General features: G+C 36.1%; 1 protein-coding gene across 2 annotated transcripts in view; it reads left to right on the forward strand.

Moving 5' to 3' along the window:
* Positions 1 to 5,998, forward strand: part of CTNNA2 (catenin alpha 2) — a 3,064,502-nt gene that overhangs the window by 3,017,507 nt on the left and 40,997 nt on the right. The gene's annotated exons all lie outside the window — the stretch shown is intronic.

Raw genomic sequence — 5,998 nt, forward strand, 5'->3', positions numbered from 1 at the left:
CCCTGTGCATTCAGCTGTATCTGGGCAGGACATCTCACATGGCGGACTGACCAAACCCCGCTAAGAAGCGAAAAATAAATCACACCGTATTAGACGAGTGAAGGGAACATCAAGACACTTCAGATGTCTGTGCTATGAATAGCAATGTGCGGCGGCTATCTTTATAGATGTATAAAAAAAGGCTATTGATGCAGCGGAGCGGAGACTGTCCACGTAGCAGAGCTCCGTGTGTCAATGTAGCAGAGCAGAGTTTGTCATTGCTCTACATAGATCTGCAGCTACATTGATAGAATATGAAGTGGTTAGCTCTGCTACATCCTCAGCTATGATTGTTTGATTATATTTATCTTTTCTATGGCTATACCTTTAAGGAACTACAGAATGGTTAAATCTTATATCACTTCATTAAATTATTGCTAATTTAGGAGTTTATGTGCAAAGCAGGTCAATGGACAAGATACAGATGTAGCAGAGCTGAGGTTGGCAATTTTCTGCATAAATGGACATGAATGTATTTTTCCTGATTGTACATAGGAAGCAGGTAGAAATTGTGCATCTGCTTCAACAAAATGTATCCTCAGCAAATGACCTATTGCTTCAATCAGGTTTATTTGGTAAATATGTTTTAACTTTTAAATCTGATGTCAGGTCAGGATCCTCTATTCACAATATGTGATGTCACAGCTCACCTCCTCCTCCTCCTGCTCAATGACTGATAACACCTCTCTGTACAGTAGATAACACAAGATTCACCATCCACCATAGGTGATATCACAGCTCACCTCCTTTTACTCATGTATAATGACTGGTCTCGGCATTGTGCTTGGCGATGTACGGCTCAGCATTGTGCTTGGTGATTTACGGCTCGGCATTGTGCTTGGTGATGTACGGTTCAGCATTGTGCTTGGTGATGTACGGCTCGGCATTGTGCTTGGTGATGTACGGCTCAGCATTGTGCTTGGTGATGTATGGCTCGGCATTGTTCTTGGTGATGTATGGCTCAGCATTGTGCTTGGTGATGTATGGCTCAGCATTGTGCTTGGTGATGTACGGCTCAGCATTGTGCTTGGTGATGTACGGCTCGGCATTGTTCTTGGTTATGTATGGCTCAGCATTGTGCTTGGTGATGTATGGCTCAGCATTGTGCTTGGTGATGTACGGCTCAGCATTGTGCTTGGTGATGTACGGCTCGGCATTGTGCTTGGTGATGTACGGCTCAGCATTGTGCTTGGTGATGTATGGCTCGGCATTGTGCTTGGTGATGTACGGCTCAGCATTGTGCTTGGTGATGTATGGCTCGGCATTGTGCTTGGTGATGTATGGCTCGGCATTGTGCTTGGTGATGTACGGCTCGGCATTGTGCTTGGTGATGTACGGCTCGGCATTGTGCTTGGTGATGTACGGCTCGGCATTGTGCTTGGTGATGTATGGCTTAGCATTGTGCTTGGTGATGTACGGCTCGGCATTGTGCTTGGTGATGTACGGCTCAGCATTGTGCTTGGTGATGTACGGCTCAGCATTGTGCTTGGTGATGTACGGCTCGGCATTGTGCTTGGTGATGTATGGCTCAGCATTGTGCTTGGTGATGTACGGCTCAGCATTGTGCTTGGTGATGTACGGCTCGGCATTGTGCTTGGTGATGTATGGCTCAGCATTGTGCTTGGTGATGTACGGCTCAGCATTGTCCTTGGTGATGTAGGGCTCGGCATTGTGCTTGGTGATGTATGGCTCAGCATTGTGCTTGGTGATGTACGGCTCAGCATTGTGCTTGGTGATGTATGGCTCAGCATTGTGCTTGGTGATGTACGGCTCGGCATTGTGCTTGGTGATGTATGGCTCAGCATTGTGCTTGGTGATGTACGGCTCAGCAATAGGCCAGATGTTATATGCTGTGAGTGTTGGGGCCGGATGTTATACAGCAGGTCTATGTATTGTGTTCTTGGGCGCCAGAAGGGATTAGACCTTTTTTCGGAGCGCTGCTCTAACAATGTCTTCTGATCCGGGCCATGATCTGTAATTAGACATTTCCATGTATATATGCATATTATGTATATTATGTAAATTATGTATATGATGTATATGTGTTATATATGTTATCTCTTCCAGTAGAATAGTTACATGGGATTTGCATATATATTACACAATTGGAAGCATTTTCTATTTATACTCGGCTGGAAATAGACATTTACATATTTATATATAATTGGGAATCTGATGCTGATCTGTGGACCGGGGTCAGGGGATTTCGGGCAGTTTCGACATTCATATTAATATTCTGGGATAATATGGCTCTATGGAGGCCGATATCTTACTGCATCTGGGACCTTTCTCATCTCATTTGTTTTCTTTTAGGGTCACATTGAGTTTATGTATTTCTATGGACTGAGTTCAGGGCCCATTGACTTCTATGGGGCATCATTGACTTGTATTGACTGCATTGACTTTTATGGGCTGTTACATAGCGTTGATTGGTAGTATTGCCTATCAGTTTCTCGTGCCTTTTTTCCTCCTCTGTGGTTTTTTATTGACTTCATTGACAACTAAGGGGTCATATTGACTGAACAAATGTCATCACATTATGGACTTCGGTGACTTCTATGGGGGCATTTTTTTACTGTATTTACTACCTGGTTGACATATTGTCTATTGATGAGCTCATCATTAGACAATATGTCAACCAGGTAGTAAATACAGTAAAACAATGCCCCCATAGAAGTCATCGAAGTCCATAATGCTGCTTTCGTGACTTTAATGGGACCAGATGGACTCCATCGACTTTCATGTGGCGTAGCTACATTGACTTCTATTGACTTGTATTGATGTCAATACTTAGAATTTACTTTAAATGTTTCTGACTTGTTCTTGTTACATTTCCTTTATTGATTTTATTAATTATTATGGGATATCTATGTCTGTGACTTTAACTTGGCCTGGTTACATTGACTTCTATGGAGCTGCATTCAGGTCTTATGGGAATGTACAGTATACAGTATATTTATGTTACATTTACTTCCATGTAGCATTGTTGATTTCACTAAATATTATGGGACTTCTATTGAGCCTTGTTACTTTGGCTTCTATGGAGCTGCATTGATTTTATTATTATGGGATATCTGTTTTTGATTTTCTAAAGATCTTGTTGCATTGACTTCTATGGTGCTGTATTGACTAAATATTCTGGGATATTTATGACTTTGATTTCCGTGGGGTCTTTCTGCATTGACTTCTATAGAGTTCTATTACCTTCAAGAAATATTATGGGATACCTCTATCTGTAACTTCTACTGAACCTTGTTACATTGACTTCTATGGAGCTGTATTTATTTAATTAATTATGGGATTTATATATTTTTGAATTCCACAGTGTCTTGTTACTTTGACTTCTATGGAGCTGTATTGACTTTAGTATTATGGGATAGCTATGTCTTTGATTTATGTATGGTTTTGTTACATTGATTTCTATGGAGCTGTATTGACTTTATTGATGGGATTGTTATGTCTTGTATTTCCATAGTGTCTAGCTACATTGACTTCTAGGGAGTTATATTGCCTGTATTATTATGGGATATCTACGTCTTTGATTTCTACAGGGTTTTGTTACATTTACTTTTATAGAGATGTATTTACTTTATTGATTATTATGGGATAGTTATGTCTTTTTTTCCATAGTGTTTTATTACATTGACTTCAAGGGAGTTGCATTGACTTTATTATTATGGGATATCTATGTCTTTGATTTCTATATGGTTTTGTTACATTGACTTCTATGGATCTCTATTGACTTTATTGATTATTATGGGATTGTGTTTTCTTTGGTTTCCACAGTGTCTTGTTACCTTGACTTCTAGGGCGTTGCATTGACTTTATTATTATGGGATATCTATGTCTTTCATTTCTATATGGTTTTGTTACATTGACTTCTATGGATCTGTATTGACTTTATTGATTATTATGGGATTGTTATGTTTTGTATTTCTATAGTGTCATGTTTCATTGACTTCTAGGAAGTTATTCTGCCTTAATTATTATGGGATATCTATATATTTAAGTTCTGTATATTTTTCCCATAGTGTTTTGTTACATTGACTTCTAGGGAGATGCATTGATTTTATTATTATGGGATATCTATGTCTTTTATTTCTGTAGGGTCTGGTTACATTAATTTCTATGGATCTGTATTGACTTTATTGATAATTATGGGATTGTTTTGTGTTTGGTTTCCATTGTGTTTTGTTACATTGACTTCTAAGGAGTTGTATTTACTTTATTATTATGGGATATCTATGTATTTGATTTCTATAAGGTGTTCTTCCATTGACTTCTATGGATCTGTATGGACTTTATTGATTATTATGGGATTGTTTTGTCTTTGGTTTCCATAGTGTCTTGTTGCATTGACTTCTAGGGTTATAAACTGCCGTTATTATTATGGGATTTCTATGTCTTTTATTTCTGTAGGGTCTGGTTATATTAACTTCTATGGATCTGATTTGACTTTATTGATTATTATGGGATTGTTTTGTCTTTGGTTTCTATAGTGCTTTGTTATATTGACTTCTAGTGAGTTTTATTTACTTTATTATTATGGGATATCTATGTATTTGATTTCTATATGGTTTTGTTACAATGACTTCAATGTAGCTGTATTTATATTATTGATTATTATGGGATATTTTTGTGTTTGACTTCTATAGAGCTGTTTTGATTTAATTAATTATGGGATATACATATAGTTCGGAATTCCATAGGGTCTTGTTACATTGACTTCTATGGATCTGTATTGACTTTATTGATTATTATGGTATTGTTTTGTCTTTTTTTTCCATAGTACATTGACTTCTAGGGAGTTATATTATAGTATTATGGGATATCCATGTGTTTGATTTATATAGGATTTTGTTACATTGACTTCTATGGAGCTGTATTAACTTTATTGATTATTATGGGATTGTTATGTCTTTTTTTCCCATAGTGTCTTGTTAGATTGACTTCTAGGGAGTTATGTTGCCTTTATTATGGAAAATCTAACTATTTGATTTCTATATAGTCTTATTGCATAGACTTCTATGGATCTGGGTTGACTTTATTGATTATTATGGGATTATGTCTTTTTTTCCATAGTGTCTTGTTACATTGACTTCTAGGAAGTTGCTTTGACTTTATTATTATTATTATTATTATTATTATTATTATTATTATTATTATTATTATTATTATTATTATGGGATATCTATGTTTTTATTTCTATGGGGTCTGGTTACATTAACTTCTATCCAGCCATATTGACTTAATTGATTATATTATGGGATATTTATGTTTTTGATTTCCATAGGCTTTTGTTACATTGACTTCTATGGAGCTGCATTTACTTAATTCATTATTTTGTGATATCTATGTATTTGATTTCTATAAGGTCTTGTTCCATTGACTTCTATGGAGCAGTATTGACTTTATTGATTATATTATGGGACATTTATGTCTTTAATTTCCATAGGCTTTTGCTATATTGACTTCTATGGAGCAGTATTGACTTTATTGATTATATTATGGGATATTTATGTATTTGATTTCCATAGGCTTTTGTTTCATTGACTTCTATGGAGCAGTATTGACTTTATTGATTATATATTATGGGATATTTATGTCTTTGATTTCCATAGGCTTTTGTTACATTAACTTCTATGGAGCAGTATTGACTTTATTGATTATATATTTGATTTCCATACTCTTTTGTTACATTGACTTCTATGGATCTGTATTGACTTTATTGATTATTATGGAATATTTATGTCTTTGATTTCCATAGACTCTTGTTACATTGACTTCTATGGAGCTGCATTTACTTAATTCATTATTATGGGATATCTATATATTTTTTTTCATATATAGATTTCTACGGAGCTGCTTTCACTCTAATACTTATTATGGGCTATCTATATTTCTGATTTCCATTAAATTTTGCGATATGATGGGTTATTCCACCCAGAGCCAGCGTAGT

Source organism: Anomaloglossus baeobatrachus, chromosome 1 (assembly GCF_048569485.1).
Source record: "Anomaloglossus baeobatrachus isolate aAnoBae1 chromosome 1, aAnoBae1.hap1, whole genome shotgun sequence".
Lineage (NCBI taxonomy): Eukaryota > Metazoa > Chordata > Amphibia > Anura > Aromobatidae > Anomaloglossus > Anomaloglossus baeobatrachus.